The sequence below is a fragment of the Lolium rigidum genome, chromosome 5, assembly GCF_022539505.1.
Source record: "Lolium rigidum isolate FL_2022 chromosome 5, APGP_CSIRO_Lrig_0.1, whole genome shotgun sequence".
NCBI classification, from domain to species: Eukaryota; Viridiplantae; Streptophyta; class Magnoliopsida; order Poales; family Poaceae; genus Lolium; species Lolium rigidum.
This window is the reverse complement of record NC_061512.1, coordinates 8,440,799-8,462,428: the sequence shown is the minus strand read 5'-3', so window position 1 is coordinate 8,462,428 and position 21,630 is coordinate 8,440,799.

The window sequence follows — 21,630 nt, the reverse complement described above, 5'->3', positions numbered from 1 at the left end:
AAGAGCGTAGCTGCCAGGACTTAAGCGACTCCCTGTATCCGTCTTGTAATTCTGTTCTTGCTTGTTCTTTGGGACTTTCATACGATATCGGTCCTCCCTTGCTTACGGTGTATCTTTTGTCTGCCCATACACGCCTAAGAAGCCTAGCAGGTTCATGCAATGATTCTTCGTCACATGCATCACGTCGATTGAAGAGCGGACCTCTAGGACTTTCCAATAGGGTAGATCCCAAAATATAGATTTTTTCTTCCACATGGGTGCGTGTCCGGTAACGATGTCTTTCGGAACAGATTGGCCGCCAGGACCCTTTCCAAATATTACTTTTATGTCCTTGACCATATCAAGTAAAGCATCACCGGTACGGAGTTCAGGCTTCTCCCGGTGATCTGCCTCACCTCCGAAATGATTGCCTTTCTTTCTGACGGGGTGCCTCTTTGGAAGAAATTGACGATGCCCCAGGTACACAACCTTCTTACATTTATTCAAATAATCACCTTTGGTCTCATCTAAGCAGTGCGTGCATGCATTGTATCCCTTGTTTGTCTGTCCTGAAAGGTTACTAAGAGCAGGCCAATCGTTGATGGTCACGAAAAGCAACGCTCGTATGTTAAATGACTCCTGTTTGTACTCATCCCATGCATGTACACCTGGTTTGCTCCACAACTGTAAGAGTTCTTCAAATAATGGCCGTAGGTAAACATCAATGTCGTTGCCGGGTTGCTTTGGGCCTTGGATGAGCACCGGCATCATAATGAACTTCCGCTTCATGCACAACCCAGGCGGAAGGTTATAGATACATAGAGTTACTGAGCCAGGTGCTATGACTGCAGCTCTGCTCCCCAAAAGGATTCATTCCATCCGTACTTAGACCAAACCTTAAGTTCCTCGCGTCATCTCGCAAAGTCCGGGAACTCTCTATCGATTTTCCTCCATCTGCGACCCATCGGCGGGGTGTCTCAAGCATCTCGTCTTTCTTACGGTCTTCTTTGTGCCATCGCAACAACCTGGCATGCTCTTTATTTCGAACGGACGTTTCAACCGTGGTATTATAGGAGCATACCACATAACCTTGGCAGGAACCCTCTTCCTAGGGGCTCGCCCTCAACATCACCGGGGTCATCTCGCCCGATCTTATACCGTAGTGCAATGCATACCGGGCATTTTTCCAAATTTTCGTACTCATCGCGGTAGAGGATGCGATCATTAATGCATGCATGTATCTTCAGCACCTCTAATCCTAGAGGGCGAGAGAACCTTCTTTGCTTCGTACGTACTCTGTCGGGCAATTCGTTATCCTTTGGAAACCTCCTCTTCATTATTTTCGGTAACTTCTCAAATGGCTTGTCACATATACCAGCCTCTGCCTTCCATTGCAGCGAACTCCAGTGTGGCACCGAGCTTTGTGTTGCCATCTTCGCAATTTGGGTATAACTTCTTTTGTGATCATCTAACATGCCCTTTAACTTTCGCTTCTCGTTTTCGGTTCGCATCTCTGTGTGCATCAGCGATGGCCCGACGAAGATCATCATCAACGGGCTCATCTGATGCCTCTTCATCTTGATCACCTCCTCCTGCCTCCTCATCTTCATCATGCCCTGTTGTAGTATCACCGTAGTTAGGGTACATATCATCATCCTCTTCTTCTTCGTCGTCGTCTTCCATCATAACCCCTCTTTCTCCATGCTTGGTCCAACAATTATAGCTGGGCATGAAACCTTTCCAAAGCAGGTGGGAGTGAATGACTTGCCATTCAGGGTATTGCTTTAAGTTCCGGCAATCAACACATGGACAACACATATAACCATCCGCCTGTGGGTTTTCCTCAGCCACACGAAAAAATTCTTTCAGGCCCGAAGTGAACTCGGGCAGACGTCGGTCAACGTACATTCATTGTCGCCGGTTCATCTACATCAAATAATTAAGTTTATCAAAAAACCATTACAAAACATCATAATATATATATATATAGTGGATATTAGCACCGTAAAAATGAAAGGGTAAGGTTGTTTAACCTTGATCGAGGAGGGAAAGAAAGAGGAGAAAGCTTAAGTGTCGCTTCAGCACCTCATTCTTTCAGACATTTCATCGAGCACCTTCTGTGCATGCCAAAGAAATGCAAGGTAGCACTCAACACACACACCTTTCTCCTAGAAAAAATGAAGTGAGTTGGCTGGTTGGGGGTGAGCTGAGCTGATATAGGGCTGGGGACCTTTTGCACCGGTTCGTGTTACGAACTGGTGCAAATGAGCCATCTTTTGCACCGGTTCGTAACACGAACCGGTGCTAAAGGTTCCTCGGTCGACAGGTGCCTGGCGATAGACCTTTTGCACCGGTTCGTGTTACGAACCGGTGCAAAAGATAGCTCATTTGCACCGGTTCGTAACACGAACCGGTGCAAAAGGTCCCTCGAACGGCCGCGCGCCACGAACCGGTGCTAATGACCCCCTTTAGCACCGGTTCGTGCCAAATCCGGTGCAAAAGCCATCTGGGGCAAAAAACGAAAGCCCTTGTTTCAACTAGTGAACCATCCATCAACCATGTCCGAAAGGGAGGAAATGCCGATGATGTTAAGCCTTAGAGCATGTCTAACAAGCCCCCTATAACCCGCCCACCCCGTAAAATTCCGGCGGGATACGGGGCAGACGCGGTTTGGTCCGTCTAGCAGGCCCCGTATTCGGGCCGGCCCGTTTCGGCGGAATACGGGGTCCAGGAAATCCGCCCTGCCGCCCCCTACTTATATCGGGCGAAGGTGCGAGTGAGGGGTTAACCCCTCACTCGCAACCCTAGCTCCGCCGTGCGCCGCCGCCTCCCCAGTTAGCTCCAGCGAGAAATCCCTCACTCCCTAGCTCCGCATTTCACCCTAGCTCCGACATGGACGCACGCCGCCGCAGTACCGCCTCGCCGGCGAACGGATCGAAGCGACCCCGCTTGCCGGACACCGTCGAGGATGCGTGGCGTCTCCAATGCAAGCGATCCGCCGCCGGGAGCTGCCGTGCTATGCCGACGCCGCGCACGTCCCGCCGAAGCTTCGTGAGTTCGCGCCGGGCGGGCGCTGGTACAAGGAGGAGCCACCGCTCAAGCCGATGAGCGGCCCCGACTTCGACAAGTGGCGCGCCGAGTGGGATGATAACGCGTGAAGCACACGTCCGTTGGGAACCCCAAGTGGAAGGTGTGATGCGTATAGAAGCAAGTTTCCCTCAGAATGAAACCAAGGTTTATCGAACCAGTAGGAGTCAAGGGCCACGTGAAGGTTGTTGGTGAAGGAGTGTAGTGCGGCGCAACACCAGTGATTCCGGCGCCAACGTGGAACCTGCACAACACAATCAAAATACTTTGCCCCAACGTAACATTGAGGTTGTCAATCTCACCGGCTTGCTGAAAACAAAGGATTAAACGTATGGTGTGGAGAATGATGTTTGTTTGCGAAGAACAACAGAGAATAGAGATTGCAGTAGATTGTATTTCAGATGTAAAAGAATGGACCGGGGTCCACAGTTTACTAGTGGTGTCTCTCCAATAAGATAAATAACATGCTGGGTGAATAAATTACAGTTGGGCAATTGACAAATAAAGATTCAATACATATCATGATGATCACTATGAGATTTAATCAGGGCATTACGACAAAGAACATAGACCGCCATCCAGCATGCATCTATGCCTAAATAGTCCATCTTCGGGTTAGCATCCGCACCCCTTCCGGTATTAAGTTGCAAACAACGGACAATTGCATTAAGTATGGTGCGTAATGTAATCAACACAAATATCCTTAGACAAAGCATTGATGTTTTATCCCTAGTAGCAACAACACATCCACAACCTTAGAACTTTCGCATCACTTGTCCTGCATTCAATGGAGGCATGAACCCACTATCGAGCATAAATACTCCCTCTTGGAGTTACAAGTATCAACTTGGCCAGAGCCTCTACTAGCAACGGAGAGCATGCAAAACATAAACAACACATATATGATAGATTGATAATTAACTTGGCATAGTATTCTATATTCATCGGATCCCACCAAACACAACATGTAGCATTACAAATAGATGATCTTGATCATGTTAGGCAGCTCATAAGATCTAAACATGATAGCACAAGAGGAGAAGACAACCATCTAGCTACTGCTAGGGACCCATAGTCCAAGGATGAACTATTCACGCATCAATCCGGAGGCGGGCATGGTGATGTAGAGCCCTCCGGTGATGATTCCCCTCTCCGGCAGGGTGCCGGGGGCGATCTTCTGAATCCCCCGAGATGGGATTGGCGGCGGCGTCTCTGGAAGTATTTCCGTATCGTGGCTCTCGGTAATAGGGTTTTCGCGACGAAGGGTATAAGTAGGCGGAATGGTAACGCAGGGGGCGCCCGAGGGGCCCACACCATAGGGCGGCGCGGGCCCCTCGTTGGCCGCACCGCCTTGTGGTGTGGCCACCTCGTGGCCCCACTTTGTATCCCCTCCGGTCTTCTGGAAGCTCCGTGGAAAAATAAGACCCTGGGCGTTGATTTCGTCCAATTCCGAGAATATTTCCTTTGTAGGATTTCTGAAACCAAAAACAGCGAGAAAACAAGAATCGGCGCTTCGGCATCTTGTTAATAGGTTAGTGCCGGAAAATACATAATAATGATGTAAAGTATGTATAAAACATGTGAGTATTGTCATAAAGGTAGCATGGAACATAAGAAATTATAGATACGTTTGAGACATATCATGGGAGCGCCACCGCCGGGCGAAGGCGACATGGGACGCGAGCATCGGGAGCACCAGCGGCGGAGGAGCTCCGCTCGCCGGCGAGGAGGAGGAGGACCCCCTCTTCTTGAAGGCGATAGAAGAGTCCCTCAAGGACGACGCCAAGAAGAAGATGGCGGAGGAGGAAGATTTGGCGGCGGCCATCGCCGCCGTGAAGGAGGCGCAGTTGCGGGAGGCGGAGGCGAACACGTACATCGACCTCTCCGACTAGAAGTCGCGATCCATTTAGGATCGCACATTTTGTATGTACATACGTTGATCCGTATGTATGATCGACGAACTATGAACATTAACAAATTTCCCGAGTTTTTAAATTTAAGAATTTACGGGTGAAATACGGGGTCTGCTAGACGAAACAGTGTATCTACGAGCACTTTTTTATACGGGGCGAAATACTCACAAAATACGGGGCAGAAAAGTAAGGACCCTGTTAGACATGCTCTTATGTTAAGAAGCTTCTAGTTCCTCTAGGTCCGCCCTGTCGCAAGTATAAGAGAACTAATTTTTCATTCTAGTTCAATCTAACATGTTATGTCTGCCATAGCATAAATAGGCTCTTGCCGTGAGCACAGTGATAAACGTTGTGATAAACTCTGATATATCTATTAACAAAATATGTATATATACATTCACATTTGCGGCAAAAATTATGAACGGAAGGAGTAATAACAAAGTCTATAAACGTTGAGAACTAATTAGCATCTACTTGATGAAGTTGCATAGGATAGTTTTGCGAGTTAATTAGTAATGTCTACGCACACTTCTATTTTTGTAAACAGTGTTGGACCGCCAAATGCAAATGTTTGTAGAACAACAATAAGTTTTTCTTAAGTGGATCACCCAAGGTTTATCGAACTTAGGGAGGTAAATGTCAAAGATATCCCTCTCAAGCAACCCTGCAATTACGATACAAGAAGTCTCTTGTGTCCCCAACACACCTAATACACTTGTCACGTGTATAGGTGCACTACTTCGGTGAAGAGATAGTGAAATACAAGTAATATGGATGATTATGAGTGGTAATTGCAATCTGAAATAAAAATAGCAGCAAGTAAACATGTAGCAGAGCTGGTTGTAAACGGTGTTTCAATGCTTAGAAACAAGACGTAGGGATCATACTTTCACTAGTGGACACTCTCAACAATGATATCATAATTAAATACATAAATATTATCACATCACTATGCTACTCTGAACCACTCTCCGGTTTGATAATAAACACAAATCCACTGCGTAGGGCTGCATAAGCATTCCTTAAAGTTCGCATTTCCAATCTATGGACGCCCCACACTATCACCTTGAGTATACAAAGATGGTACTAACTAGACACCACAATTCATAAGTATTTATGTAAGTTAAGCTTAAAAAACAAACACGGTATGCACACTGTCACTTTCACACCGTTGGACAAGGTGTCCCCGTAGATCACATAATAAAACCACTTGAGTAGCACAATAGTTGAAGAATAACATCTACTTATTCAACTAGATTACAAAGCTCATGATCACATAAAGATCATACATGGAGAGAGAGATAGACCACATAGCTACCGGTAAAGCCCTCAGCCTCAGGGGAGAACTACTCACTCCTCATCATGGGAGTCAACAACGGTGATGAAGATGGCGGTGGAGTCGATGGAGATGGCTCCGGGAGCAATTCCCCGTCCCGGCAGGGTGCCGAAACACAGACTTCTATCCCCCGGATCTTGTCTTCGGCGGCGGCGGAGCTACAGAACTTTTCGTGGATGAAGGTTGGTTTATTTAGGGTTCACGCGTCGGGAGGCTTCTTATAGGAGGAAGGGCGAGGTCGGTGGAGGCCAGGGGGCCCCACACCACCCCTAGGCACGGCCAGGGCATGGGCCGCGCCTAGGCCTGGTCTGGCCGCCTCCTGGCCGTCCGTCGTCTGCCCTCTGGACTCCGTCTTTGTTTCAACAAACAGGAACTTCGGCTTTTGTTTCGTCCAATTCCGAGAATATTTCCTATACAAATTTTCTGAAATACAAAACAACAGAAAACATGAAACTAGCACTGTGGCATCTGGTCAATAGGTTAATTCCGAAAAATGCATAAAAGTGCCACGAAGTGTAAACAAAACATATAGCAATTGATGTAAAACAAGCATGGAACATCAAAAATTATAGATACGTTTGCAACGTATCAATTAGTACTTACCCAAACTCAATCAGTCTATCCTTGCTTGATGGCGATAAAGAAAACTAGAAACGAAACAACTCGGGTGCTAGTTATTTTGAAAAAGAATAATAGAAATGCAGAATTTGGATACATATCACAAACTATTATGCTCACAACTCTTAAGGTACTAACTCTAATTAATAGAATCAAGAAAAATCATATTTTGAGTTAGTGGGATCATGCTAAAGAGAGAAACTCAAAATTTTAAAGTTTAGTTAGCAAAAATATGGGCCAATGTTTACACAACATAACGTTTCCTCTATGGTTTTTATTCCACCCATGACTGAGATTTAGGTTTTGCTCTTCATTTGCCGTCTTGAGAGACAACCCTAGAAGGCCGTAAAAACTAAGGATGATATACGGGAGCCATATTATGACTAAGAAGATGATGCTAGTGTTGAAAAGAGATGGTAGATGAGGCAAATGAAGCAGACGGATTGACTGTGTTGGCATATTATGGTTAGGGACGAAGCTGCCTTGAGAGGATTGGGGTCAGCTGACCCCAATGAGAAGTGGTGGTTCCCTCACTAAATAGTAATAATTAATGCTTATTTGCATAGGATGATCTCAGTAAAACAAAGAGAATATAGAGAAAACCTCATTAACATTTTTTCCTATAGCTTCCTTTTCTAATTAACTATCCTAGCCAGATGACACTTTTTTGTGGAATTTAGTCAAGAGGGAAGGTTTTTCCTGTAAATTCATGAATTCATCCGTTTATAAGGATAACAAGACCCAAAACCATACACGACTAAGTTGAAGAAAACCATGCAAAAACCCGACGATGGACACAAAATTTTAAACCCTCGAACCAGATTCCACCACCATCACAACTAATAGGAAGACGACCGACGAGACATTGAACCAAAACCACGATAATAATAAATTTGAGCTAAAACTATGATAAGAATTATGGATAGGAGGAAGTAGAAAATTGACATGTTCAAAACAATAAATAGGCTTGGGTCGATCTGGTCGGTCCGTCTCGGATCCAACGGCGCACAGTGAGGGAATTGGCATCATAGTCCACCAGTACAAATACACAAGCCATTGCCGCCCGCCCGCCCTGAGTTTTCCCTCTCCCACTCTCTCCCCTCCACCGCCGGCGCCCGATGCGCCGCCTCGCCGCGGCGGCGAAACCATCCCGGCGGTGACATTTCTTACTCCCATACCACATCTCCACAAGAACCATCACGGCCACCGCCTCCTCATCTTCCTCCCATCCCTGCTCCTCCTACGACCCGACGGCGCAGTTCCTCCCCTCCGGCTCATCCTCCCGGCACCTCTGCCTCCCCGCCTCCCTCCGCCGCGACGCGCTCCTCGGCCTCACGCGCCTCCTCAAGACCTCCCTGCAATGCCACCTCGCTCTCCACGCCCTCACATGCACATCCCCGCCGCCCCCGCCGCTCCTCGCTCGCTTCGCCGCCGCCACCCAACTCACCGTGCTGTCTCGGCAGCTGCGCCCCTTCGCCTCCCTCCTCCTCGCGTCCCTCCTCCAGGCCGCCTCTCCAGACCTCCTCGCCTGGTGCGCCTCTCCTGGCGGCGATCCGTACGTCGCCCTTCGCCTCGCGCTCCACGCCTTCCTGGCCGCCAGCATGCCGTCCGAGGCGCTCGTCGTGCTCGCGCGCGTCCGTGGCATCGGGAAAACGCCCAGCATCTCCGCGCTCGCAACCCTGCTGCGTCTGCTCTTCTGCGCGGGCGAGGTTCGGGCCGCATGGAAGGTGTTCGCGGAAATGACCGCGAGGGAGCCACGGCCAACACTCGCTATCTTCAATGCCATGATCCTCGGGTTCTGCCACAGAGGGCTCGTGCATGTCGCCGCGGGATTGCTCGGTGTCATGTGGAGGTTCCGTGTTTTCCCCGACGCGTGCAGCTATAACATCCTGATCAAGGCTCACTGCGTGTCCGGCAGGCAGGGGATGCTTTCGAGCTGTTTGACGAAATGATGCACAAGTCAGGGTGCGAGCCGACGGTTGTCACCTATAACATCCTGGTGAGTGCTCTTTGCCGTGGTGGGAATGTGGTGGAGGCGAGGAGGCTGTTTGATGAGATGGCGAAGTCGGGTATCGAAGCAAATACAGGCAGGGGATGCTCCCATGAGGATCTTCTAGCCTCTCATGATAGGCTAAAGTTAGCTCATGAGGCTATAATATCTAAGGCAACACCATGTGAGCCTCATGTGGGTACTAGCACTACTACTCAAAATGTTATATTGCCATGTGCTAGTCCTAGTAATTCATCCACTCATAATATTGCTAAATCTTGTGATGAATTATCTTCCTTGCCTTGTTGCCCTAACAATGAAGGTTCTACTTCCTCTAGTACTTGTTTTGTTACTAACCATGTAGAGGAAATCAAAGAGCTCAAGGCCCAAGTCTCTTCTTTGAAGAACGACTTGGTAAAGGGTCATGAAGGGAAATGCAAACTTGATAAGATGTTGAGTGTGCAACAATCCCCCAATGAAAAGAGTGAACTTGGATTCAACTCCAACAACAAGATCAAGTCCAAGAACAACAAGATTAAGAAGGGCCAATTACAAGTCAAAGACCCGGTCAAGATTGTTTGCTTCAAGTGCAAAATTGAAGGGCATCATGTTAGATCTTGCCCTCTGAAGAAGAAGCAAAAAGGGGAGCGGCCTCAAGCTCAAATTCATATTCAACCTCAAGTTGAAGAAATGTCACTTCCCAAGAAGAATCAAGCCAATGCTCCCATTGTGGAGAAATCTAGTGAGAAGAAGGAGAAGAAAAGAACTTGCTACATATGCCGCGAGAAGGGCCACATCTCCTCCTTTTGCACTATTGGTACCTCATCCAACTCTATCACCATTGATGATGTTTATTCTCTTCGAAAGGATGAGGGTGGCAATGTGTTTGCCAAATTTGTTGGTGCTCAAAGTGGTGTCAAGAAAAGAACCATTTGGGTTGCCAAGCCTATTGTGACTAACCTCTTAGGACCCAACTTAGTTGGGGACCAACAATCCAAAACTTGATCAATAGGTGCTTGTTGGAGGGCATTGGAGATTTGGCTACATCATGAAGAATTAAGGGATCTTCATCATTTATATTATATCAAGCCAAGTCTTTTGATTATCTTGCTACTATCATATATCCAATGTTCCTCCTTGCGGTAACATGTTCTCAACTCATTTATATTGAAAGTTACTCGCCCCTTTGCATGTGTTAGTTTTGTTCCTAACATGTGTTTGTATATGTTGTGCTTCCTACTTGTTTTTCTTGAGAAATCAAGTCTATGTATGTTGGGTTGCACACCGTGTACTTGTGTTAGTGTTGGAGCCTCTTTGCATCTTGTTGTATCGTATATGGCTCTTATGAGAGATTAATGGATTATCCCGTTTTGGGGGAGTGATATTCCTTTTAGAATTTCATGATCCTTACAATGTGTGTACATGAGGAATATCACTTAGAATTGATATTGCAAGATTATCTAGTCTCTATGTGGTATGTCATCTTCATGAGAAATTCAAATTCCAATGTCCATTAATATCTCTAGTTGGATCTTATTTGCCTCTTGTGAAAATATATTATTTATCACATTATGGGGGAGTAATAAGCTTTGTGCTTATTACAAGCCTAGAAAATGTGAACATTTGAGGTTGTGTCACATAGAATTGATATTGTAAATTATGTCTCATATGTGACATGTTTTCTCAAACAAGCTCCAATTTGCTTAAATGGCTTCATTGCTAATATCTTTGTGGATCTTATTTGTGAAAGTTTTTCTTGGCATGGTTTTTCACAACGTGTCCCTCAATACACTTTTGGAAAACCATGTTCTTCAAGTCATACTATTAATTGCTTTGCATGTTGGTATGAATACTATTAATTGCTTTGCATGTTGGTATGAATACTATTAATTGCCTTGCATGTTGGTATGACTAAATGAAGCTATCAAGAAACTATCTTTGCATGATGGTTAACTCTTATCTTTTACCATATGCGTTGTTCGTTGTAAATATGATCTTATGTATACTTACAAACTACCACCGGGAAAAATTTCCTAATACCTCTTGTCCTAGGACAATTGGTAATCAATTATGAGGTAGATACCTATTGATCATATCTACATTGGCTCTTGTATTTATACTGCCTTATTTATTGCCATGAATTTGTTGTGCTTTGACTCCCATGTGTCTTCCTTGCATCTTATGGATCTAAGTTGTCTATTCAAACTTTCTTAGCATTGTTAGAAGATATAGGTAGCGTGATGATCCTAGTTGTGTGCATTTTGTATTCATATAAAAATCCTAGATAATGCACCAAAATTGGGGGAGCTCCTCTATATTATTAGAATTCTTAACATCTCTTGATATTTACCAAAAATTTGGTTTTGGGAGACATAAAATTTTCTTTTTGGTACTTTGTGCCATCATAAAAAGTTTCGAGGGTTTGGTTTATTTGTTGGAACCTTGCTCTCTTGGGAGTTGGTTATCTCATTCCTCTGTGTTTAGGTTTAATTAGCTTCTTATAATGAGATAAGTCCTTGAAGTCAATCTTGTGTTGATTTGATTCTTTGATATAATTTGGACAACCATTGTCTCTTGGTTAATTTGGCGTTTTGTCCAAATTGTATCTTCTTTGGTTCTTGAAAGTATTGTGCATGCATATTTAATATATGTATATCTTATGGCATGTGTCACTTTCTTTGATCCAATATATAGGGTAAACTCCATCAAATCCTAATTTGGCTAAGATGTGCATGAAATTCAATTTCATATCTATATGCACATAGAATTGTGGAGTTTGTCCTATATGTTGTAGTGTGTCTAACTACTTTGGACCCAATCAGTTTGGGGACCATTTTGTACTTACCTTTGTGTTAGGTACAATGGATATGCATTGAATGCTTGTCTCACTCTTGCAAAGAAGTGGTGACTCAATGGTAACTTGAGGCAAGCTAGGATGGTCAACGAACACATATCTACTACATCCACACCAATGCTATCTTGGTAACAAGTATCTTCTCATGCATACTTTTCTTGTATCCAACCTTATGGTTGCGTCTTGGCATGAATCTCTTGATTTGCAAATGTTGTGCTTCTTGCAAAAGTCTTAATGAAACCTCTTTATTGTGAATGTGAGTAATTTGAGATGAGTGCATTTGTTGGGAAGTATTTTAAATCATGCTCATGATTCATCCATCCCAACTATGCCTATCTAGCAATTCTGTTGCATATCAATTCCTCAAGGCTCTCACATGTGCAATATAGATGAAAGTGCAAATTTAGGTACTTCTTTTGGTATCCCCGTTTGTGATACTTGTTGCCTTTCTCAAATGCATCCCAACTATCTGCTATCCCTTGTTGATATTTATGATGTAGTTTAGTTGTTTGTGGTTGAAGTTCATGAATGTACAATAAGACAAAATTGAGCCTTTGGCCATGCTATTAAACAAAAATTCTTATTGGTATATTGCATGACTTCATTTTGGGATATCATACTATATTTCTTGAGTATCCATTTTGTGTGTGCATGTTTCTTTGTGGATAAATATCTCTGTGATATTGCTCACTTAGAGAAACTTATACACATAAGAGATGATACATCTCCATTTGATATCTTATTTATTTGTTGCATGTTGATTGGTCATGCTAAGCAATATAATTTATTGAAGACTATGATGATGCTTTTTGCTCATCCTTGTAATAGTCTTATAATATGCTTTTTCATGCCTTTCACATATCCTCTTGGTTGAGCCTTTTATTATGGTGCCTCCTACTTGTTGCTCAACCATTTTTTTGTTGCAAGTGTTAAGCTTAATTTTCTATATATGATCTATTGCAAATGTTTGTGTTTTAAATGAGGGAGTGAGGATTCCATGTTATGCATATTGTATTCAAATGCAACATTTTATTTTATGCATGTACCTTGGGGAGCTTCCTCATTTGATTTAGAACACTATCTTGTGGTGATTATTAGAGTTTGATTCACTTGGTATCTTTTGCTTTTGAATAATATTATGGGAGTGATGATTCCATGTTTGTGCACTTTATACTCCAATGCAAATTGTCTAGTTTTGTGCACAAACCTTGGGGGAGCTTCCTCGTATTATTTAGAGCAATCTTCTTGATCTTATCATAATATCTATCTTTCTTTCGGTATCTTCCTTGTGGTTCATTTGGTTGCTAACTTCATTTGTTGAAGCTTCTTGACTTTGCTATCTTTTTGCAATCTTTGATCCTATCTATAGTGTGATTCCTTCTGAATATTCGTCATTGGATATGTGCATTTGATTCCACTCAAATAATGAGAAATGCACACGCTATGGAGGAACTCTCACTATATTGGTCTTCTAAATTTTTCACCCATTTCGGCAATTGGTGCCAATGGGGGAGAAGTTTGGAGGGTTTAAGGGAATTTGGTTATGTCTTTGCTTTGTGCTTAAGCATGTGCCTTTATTGCATTGCATCTTGTTGCTTTGCATAGTTGAATATTTAGAGGAAACTCCACTAGGCTTTGAATGCCAATATATGCAATGAAAGTCAAGACCATTCACACATGCATATATTATGGGGGAGTTTGCTCTATATATTCAACTTATTTGTTACTTAAATTCCTTATATAAACCCTCTCAAAGAGATTGTCATCAATTACCAAAATGGGGGAGATTGAAAGTGCATGGAGCCCCCATGTGTGGTTTTGGTAATTAATGGCAATCCCTATGGACTAATGTTTGCATTGAGTTATATTTGTAGGAGTTGTCCATAGGCAATTCTTGAACCATTTGTTGGCTTCAAGGTTGCAATAAGAAGAAATTGACGAAGGATATCAAGTGTCAAGTATGTCTTGAAGATGAAGATGAAGTGAGCCCTAGAGTTACTTCAAGACATCAATATGATGAAGAATGAAGAATGAAGTGCAAGTTCAAGATGAGCCAACTCGAAGAGTTCATAAGCTTGAAGCTTGCCATGGAGAAATGAAGTGCAAGTTCAAGATGAGCCATCTCGAAGAGATCCTTTGCTTGAGTCTTGCCATCCATATGGTGATCATGGATATGTGAAGATGCGCCAAATAAGAAGCTCTCCCATGGTGGATTATGGGGGAGCAATCCACAAGACTTCGTCAAGCAAGCACAAGAAAGAAAGGCGTTCCATCTTGTTGAGGTCAAGATCGTCGTCATCGAGCTCAAGTGGAATGCGCAAGTATAAGGTTTGCTCTTGATAGGGTTTCTTTCTCACCGGTCTCATAGTGTAGTTGGAGACCGGTTTATAGTTTAGTTGCCGTACTATCAAGAGGGCTCTCGAGTGAGTAACTCGATGGTATCGTCTCGAGAGAGCTCAAACCTTTGCACCCTTGCATCATCTTTCTTGGTTGTTATTTGGATCTTACCCATGTGATGTTTTAGAGCTTGTGCTTATTCTCATGACAAGCTCTAGTTCATCGAAAACGGGTTTTGCATAGATCACTTGTTGCGTTTTCGAGTTTGGTGATTTTCTCGGTTTCTCATGTTGAGGTATTGCACCTCTAAAAATAGCAGAAAATCACCCCCACTGATTTCCATATTTCCACTTTTTGTTGGGTAGCTTTTGTCGTTCCCTTTCCAACAAAATTGGTTTCACCTAAATCCGAGTTTCCTAACTCAAACTATTGCATTTTCGAGGTTGGAGGTTTTATCGGTGTGTCTTTGCTCTCGGCGGAAGTTCCGGCCTCTACAGCCGAAGTTCCGCCCGGATGCTCCTTTCGCCGCACCCACAGCGCCTTTCTTATTGCAGGTTTTATTCTCCGGCCGAAGTTCGGTGAAGCCGGCCGGAAGTTCCGGCCGACGGAACTTCCGCCCAACTTCCGGACAACTTCCGAAACTCGGCGAATTGTGGCTCAAGTATGTCCAAGATGGTTTTTCTCGGAATTCCGAACTTGGCCGAACTTCCGGCTGCCTAAGTTCCGCCCTAGTTCCGCCCCTATCTCTTTCTCGTCTGTGTCGTCTCGCGCGGAATCTTCCTAGCGGAAGTTCCGGCCAACATGGCCGGCATTTCCGGTAGCTGCCGGAACTTCCGGCCCTCCCGGCCGGAACTTCCGGTGTTACGCAATATCCTGCAACGGCTCGTTTTTTCGGGGGGGGGGGGAGTATAAATACCCCCTTCTTCCTCCTTGGCTGGTGCTTCTCTTACTCTCTCTCTCCTCCATTGTTGAACTAGAGAAGCTTGCACTATCTCTCAATCCCTCCATGATTCTTGCCCCCATTTGAGGGAAAAGAGAGAGGAGATCTAGATCTATACTTCTACCAATCAAATCCATCTCTTTGTGAGTGGAACTCTCTAGATCTTGATCTTGGTGTTCTTTGTGAATTCCTTTGTTCTTCCTCTCTTATTCCCCCAATAGCTTTTGTAGCTTTGTTGGAATTTGAGAGAGAAGGACTTGAGCATCTTTGTGGTGTTCTTGCCATTGCATTTGGTGCATAGGTTTGAGTTCTCCACGGTGATTCGTGGAAGTGAAAGCAAGAAAGTTGTTACTCTTGGGTTCTTGGAACCCTAGACGGATTTGAGGCCTTTGTGGCGATTTCTTGGGAGCCTCCAATTAAGTTGTGGATGCGTGCCCCAAGCTTTGTGTAAGGCCCGGCTTCCGCCTCGAAGGAAATCCCTTAGTGGAACCGTGACCTAGGCCTTTGTGGCGAGGGTCACCGGAGATTTAGGTGAGGCGCCTTCGTGGCGTTCGGTGTGTGGTGTGAGTACCGCATCTTGGGGTGAGGCCTTTGTGGCGTTGGTGTGCATCGAGCAACCACACCTCAAGGTGAGCCTCTTGTAGCGTTCGGGAGCACTAAGCAACCGCACCTCTCCACCGGAGATTAGCACTCGCAAGAGTGTGAACTCCGGGATAAATCATCGCCTCCCGCGTGCCTCAGCTTATCTCTATACCCGAGCTCTTTACTTATGCACTTTACCTTGTGATAGCCATCGTGCTTGAAGTTATATATCTTGCTATCACATAGTTGCTTGTATTGCTTAGCATAAGTTTGTATATCTTGCTATCACATAGTTGCTTGTATTGCTTAGAATAAGTTGTTGGTGCACATAGGTGAACAATAGTATATAGGCTTTGGGCTTGACAAAGTAAACGCTAGTTTTATTCCGCATTTGTTAAGCCCATGTCGTAAAAGTTTTAAATCGTCTATTCACCCCCCTCTAGGCGACATCCGTGTCCTTTCAGTAATGCCCTGATTAAATCTCATAGTAATCATCATTGATATGTATTTAATTTTTATTTGTCAATTGCCCACCTGTAATTTGTTCACCCAGCATGTTAGTTATCTTATTGGAGAGACACCACTAGTGAACTCGTGGACTCCTGGCTCATTCTTTTACATCCGAATACAATCTATCGCAATCATTGTTCTTTACCGTTCTTTGCAAACAAACACCATCTTCCACTCGATACGCTTAATCCTTTGTTTTCAGCAAGTCGGTGAGATTGACAACCTCACCGTTACGTTGGGGCAAAGTATCTTGATTGTGTTGTGCGTGATCCACATTGGCGCCGTTTCACCGGGTGTTGCGCCGCACTACACTCCTCCACCAACAACCTTCACGTGCTTCTTGGCTCCTACCGGTTCGATAACCCCGGTTTCTTTCTCGAGGGAAAACTTGTCGCTGTACGCATCACACCTTCCACTTGGGGTTCCCAACGGACGTGTGCTTCACGCTGTTATCGGGCACACAAAATTTTAAAACCCTCGAACCGTATTCCACCACCATGGCAACTAATAGGAAGAGGACCGATGAGACATGAACCAAAACCACGATAAGGATAAATTTGAGCTAAAACTATGATAAGAATTATGGATCGGAGGAAGTAGAAAATTAGCATGTTTAAAACAATATAAATAGGCTTGGGTCGATCTGGTCGGTCCATCTCGGATCCAACGGCGCACAGTGAGGGAATTGGCATCATAGTCAACCAGTACAAATACAGAAGCCATTGCCGCCCGCCCGCCCTCAGTTTTCCCTCTCCCACTCTCTCCCCTCCGCCGCCGGCGCCCGATGCGCCGCCTCGCCGCGGCGGCGAAACCATCCCGGCGGCGACATTTCTTACTCCCCTACCACATCTCCACAAGAACCACCACGGCCACCGCCTCCTCATCTTCCTCCCATCCCTGCTCCTCCTACGACCCGACGGCGCAGTTCCTCCCCGCCGACTCATCCTCCCGGCACCTCCGCCTCCCCGCCTCCCTCCGCCGCGACGCGCTCCTCGGCCTCGCGCGCCTCCTCAAGACCTCCCTGCAATGCCACCTCGCTCTCCACGCCCTCACATGCACATCCCGGCCGCCCCCGCCGCTCCCCGCTCGCTTCGCCGCCGCCACCCAACTCACCGTGCTGTCTCGGCAGCTGCGCCCCTTCGCCTCCCTCCTCCTCGCGTCCCTCCTCCCGGCCGCCTCTCCGCACCTCCTCGACTGGTGCGCCTCCTGGCGGCGATCGGTACGTCGCCCTTCGCCTCGCGTTCCACGCCTTCCTCGCCGCCAGCATGCCGTCCGAGGCGCTCGTCGTGCTCTGCGCGCGTCCGCGGCATCGGGAAAACGCCCAGCGTCTCCGCGCTCGCAACCCTGCTGCGTCTGCTCTTCTGCGCGGGCGAGGTTCGGGCCGCGTGGAAGGTGTTCGCGGAAATGACCGCGAGGGAGCCACGGCCAACACTCGCTATCTTCAATGCCATGATCCTCGGGTTCTGCCACAGAGGGCTTGTGCATGTCGCCGCGGGATTGCTCGGTGTCATGTGGAGGTTCCGCGTTTTCCCGGATGCGTGCAGCTATAACATCCTGATCAAGGCTCACTGCGTGTCCGGTCAGGCAGGGGATGCTTTCGAGCTGTTCGACGAAATGATGCACAAGTCAGGGTGCGAGCCGACGGTTGTCACCTATAACATCCTGGTGAATGCTCTTTGCCGCGGTGGGAATATGGTGGAGGCGAGGGGGCTGTTTGATGAGATGGTGAAGGCGGGTATCGAAGCAAATACAATAACTTTCAATGTTTTAATTGACGGGTATGCAAAGGCTGGACGGATGAATGAGGCTAATGCGGCCTGCAGGGAGATGAAGGCGAGGGGACTGCTGCCGGATTGCTGGACCTTCAACATTCTTTCTGCGGGAGCAGACAAGTTTGGGAAGGCTGCGCACTTAACAACGCATGAGCAGGAGGAGGGTTCACAGATACCAGCAGACAGTGTAGATATGGTGGTCTGTAGGCTTTGTTGGGATGGACGACTGGATGATGCCCGGCAGCTCGTGGGTAGTGCAGTTGAGCAGGGTGTTCCAGTGAGTGTTGCAGGATTTAATGCTTTGATTGCTGCATATAGCAAGGGGGGATTCGAAGAAGAAGCTCTCGAGTTATACAGAATTATGAAAGAGATAGGCATTGCACCCTTGCCATCCACTTTCAGTTATGTGATAATGGGACTGTGCAATCAAGGAAGACTAGATGACGCACAACTGCTGCTAGAACATATGATTAGTAAGGGGTATTCTGTGGGTACCTCATTTACCATTTACATGGACTCATGCTTCAGATATGGTAATGTAGAAGGTGCCTTGAAATGCTGGGATGATATGGTGAAAGTTGGTGTGCAGCCTGATTTTATTGCCTTCTCTGCATATATCAGTGGTCTTTGCAGATTAGATCACGTAAACGAGGCTTATCGGGCATTTGTTGAGATGACAAGAAGAGGGCTTGTTCCGAACAATATTACTTACAACTCCCTCATATCTGCATTTTGTAGGGCTGGCTATGTGGCTGAAGCACTGAAACTAGAGGAGAAGATGAGGCAGAGTGGTCTTGTTCCTGATGTTTTCACAAGCAACATTCTGATTGATGGTTTTTGCAGAGAAGGAAGGTTGGATATAGTGAATAGGCGCTTCTTGGACATGCGTAGCAGTGGCTTAACTCCTGATGTAGTGACGTACAATACAATTATCAATGCATATTGCCGGGCCCAGGATATGAGCGGTGCCATGGTTTTCATGAATAAGATGCTTGCAGATGGCTGTGATCCAGATATTTTCACATATAATATTTGGATTCATAGCCTTTGTAACAACCATTCGATGAATCGGGCGGCGAGAGTGCTGGATGAACTTGTTGCTGTTGGTTGCACACCTAATTTAGTTACATACAACACACTGATGGATGGCATTTGCAATGATGTCCTGGATCGAGCTATGATTCTCACTGGCAAACTGATTAAGATGGATTTTCAACCCAACACTGTCACAGTTAATGTTTTCTTTTCTCATTTCTGTAAGCAAGGTTTTGGAAGGCGGGCTCTTGTGTGGGCTGAGAAACTCAGAGAAGATTCTTTTGCCTTTGACGATGCTACAATGAATATACTTGACTGGGCGTACAGGGAGACGGAGGATGACCCCCGTGGTAGCAATGCAGATATTGACAAGTGTATGTTTCTCGAGTTCTTAATGCTCATAACATACAACGCTATGAGCAATAGTAGATCCCCAAAGTTTGCAAATGTGCCTATCGAGACAGTTATTGATCCTGCTGGCAGCAACGCAATCAAAGTTTTGGATACTGGATAATGAGGGAATTTCAAAACCACATGAGCTACTTGAAAACATGAGCCACGCAATCAAAGTTTTCAGTCTTGAGAGGGACATTCACACGGAAACGAAACAACAGTCACCAGCCCTTAGCAGTTCAGGAGTAGTACCCTGCCAGTGCAGCCACACCGTCCTTAAACCCACTCTGCTCAGTGCTGGTCATGCCTTCTGGCATTGGATAGGGAGCTGCAGATCAGGACCTGCTGGGGCATCGCCGCACTCAGGCTGCACTTGGGCAAGATGAGCATTGCATCCTCCAGCAAGGATGATCTTGTCCACGCCCAGCCAGAGAGGAGCACCAATGCCAGCAAAGATGAAACCCAGAAGAGGAGTTCAAAGCACAACTTGTGGCATGGAAAGAAACAAAGAAGTGTTAGCTTGCATCAAGGCATGAAAGAATTTCCTCTTTTTTAACAATACTCTTATTCTTTTTTCTGTATATCTTTGATCGAAAAAACACTTTAATATTATTTGTCCATGATACGAAGATATTTCTTTTTCTTCTTATTATTTATTTTTACTTGTTCTGGAGGAAAACATCACATATGTATTTTTTGGATCTTATGTTGGTTTGGTCATGATGGCTCAGGTATCAGAGCAAGGAGGTGAAGATACAGATATGGGAGAGGTGCCAGAAATCCAAATTTGAAGCAAAGATAAGGACTGCTGAGGTCAGGTTACTATCTTTTCTCAACTTTGGTCTGAAATTCTGAACTTATTGCATCATTCAGAGTGTATGCTCGAACCTTAACCTGTGAAACAAATACCAGCTGTCTGGTAGCAGTCTCAAATCACCACTAAACCTTAAGCCCTGCTTGGTTCGTCATTTCAGCCCACAAACCCGGTGTGTTATCCCTGTTGTAGACAGATACTACTACAAGTATTACTTTTATCCAACTATGCTAGAGTCTATCCGATTAGGAGTCCTTGTCTTGGCAGTCAAGTTATGCTATTGGGTTTGTATGTTAGGGATATGGTACCAGCTGCACTAGCTGGACTTACTGTTCAGTGAACAGTAACCTCCCTAAAGGTCTCTTTTTTTTAGATTTAGGTAAAAGCATTATCACAGGCTCATTCATCGAAAATCAAAATCATAGAGACAGGAAAAGAAAAACAAATTTCTATCAAATTAATAGAAAGAAGGATACCTTCTCTGATTTGAATCCCGTCCTATATAAGAGATGTATTCCTATTGTAAGGACTAAGGATGCAAGTAAGAAACAAACTCTTTCCCTTCTAGTTGCTATCCCTACCATCTAGATTCTCTATCTATCGCCACTAACTTTCTTCCCAGTCATTAGCCAATCTTCCCTACCTTATGAGTACTTGAGTTGATGTTTACAACATATCGGGAACTCAAAAAAAAAAAAAAAATCCGTTGAAACCCCAAAATGGCACTTCGTTAGCCGTTTCCTAATTTTCTCTCTCCCGGTTTGAGGGTGAAACTCCTGCAGATATTTACGGGCCACCGGAGGTCCCGTTTTCTTTCCGTATGCAAGCTAATCAAGAGACGGAGACCTGAACCGGAAACAAATAGCGACGGCGGCCGCAGCAGCGTAAGGAATGGGAGCTCGATGGCACGTTGGGAGAACGAGCTCTGCTGCTGCTGCTGCGGCGGCAACTACGGTGGGAGAAGGAGCCCTCGGCTGTGGCAACTATGACGGGAACGGGCTCTGCAGTGGCGGAAGCGACTATGAAGGAATGTTCCACTGCTATTGTGTCGTTAACAAGGTCTACTGCAGCGGCAGAAAGGACAACTGGAACAAGCTCGGCAACTAGAACCAGTAGAAAACATTCTCCTCCGACCGAGTTCGACCCATGCCTGCTTATCCATGGCGGTGGCACTAGATCAGGCACTTGATGTATTGCTCTTAATATTTTTACTTTTATTACATGACGGCAGCTCGCCTACCTCAACTTCCTTGGGAAAAAGGATTTGATGTTATTATACATGACGGCAGCTTGCAACTTTCTCTTAAACGTTGAGGTTTCTTTGCAAATGTTTTTACCCAGGCACCACGTTGCAGTAACTTTCTTATCAAAACACCATTTTTCCACGTTTGAAAAATCAGTTGTTTTTCGTCTTTTTTTGCAAGGTTTTATACCAAAAAAATTCACTTTAGCTTGTATATCCGTTTGCAG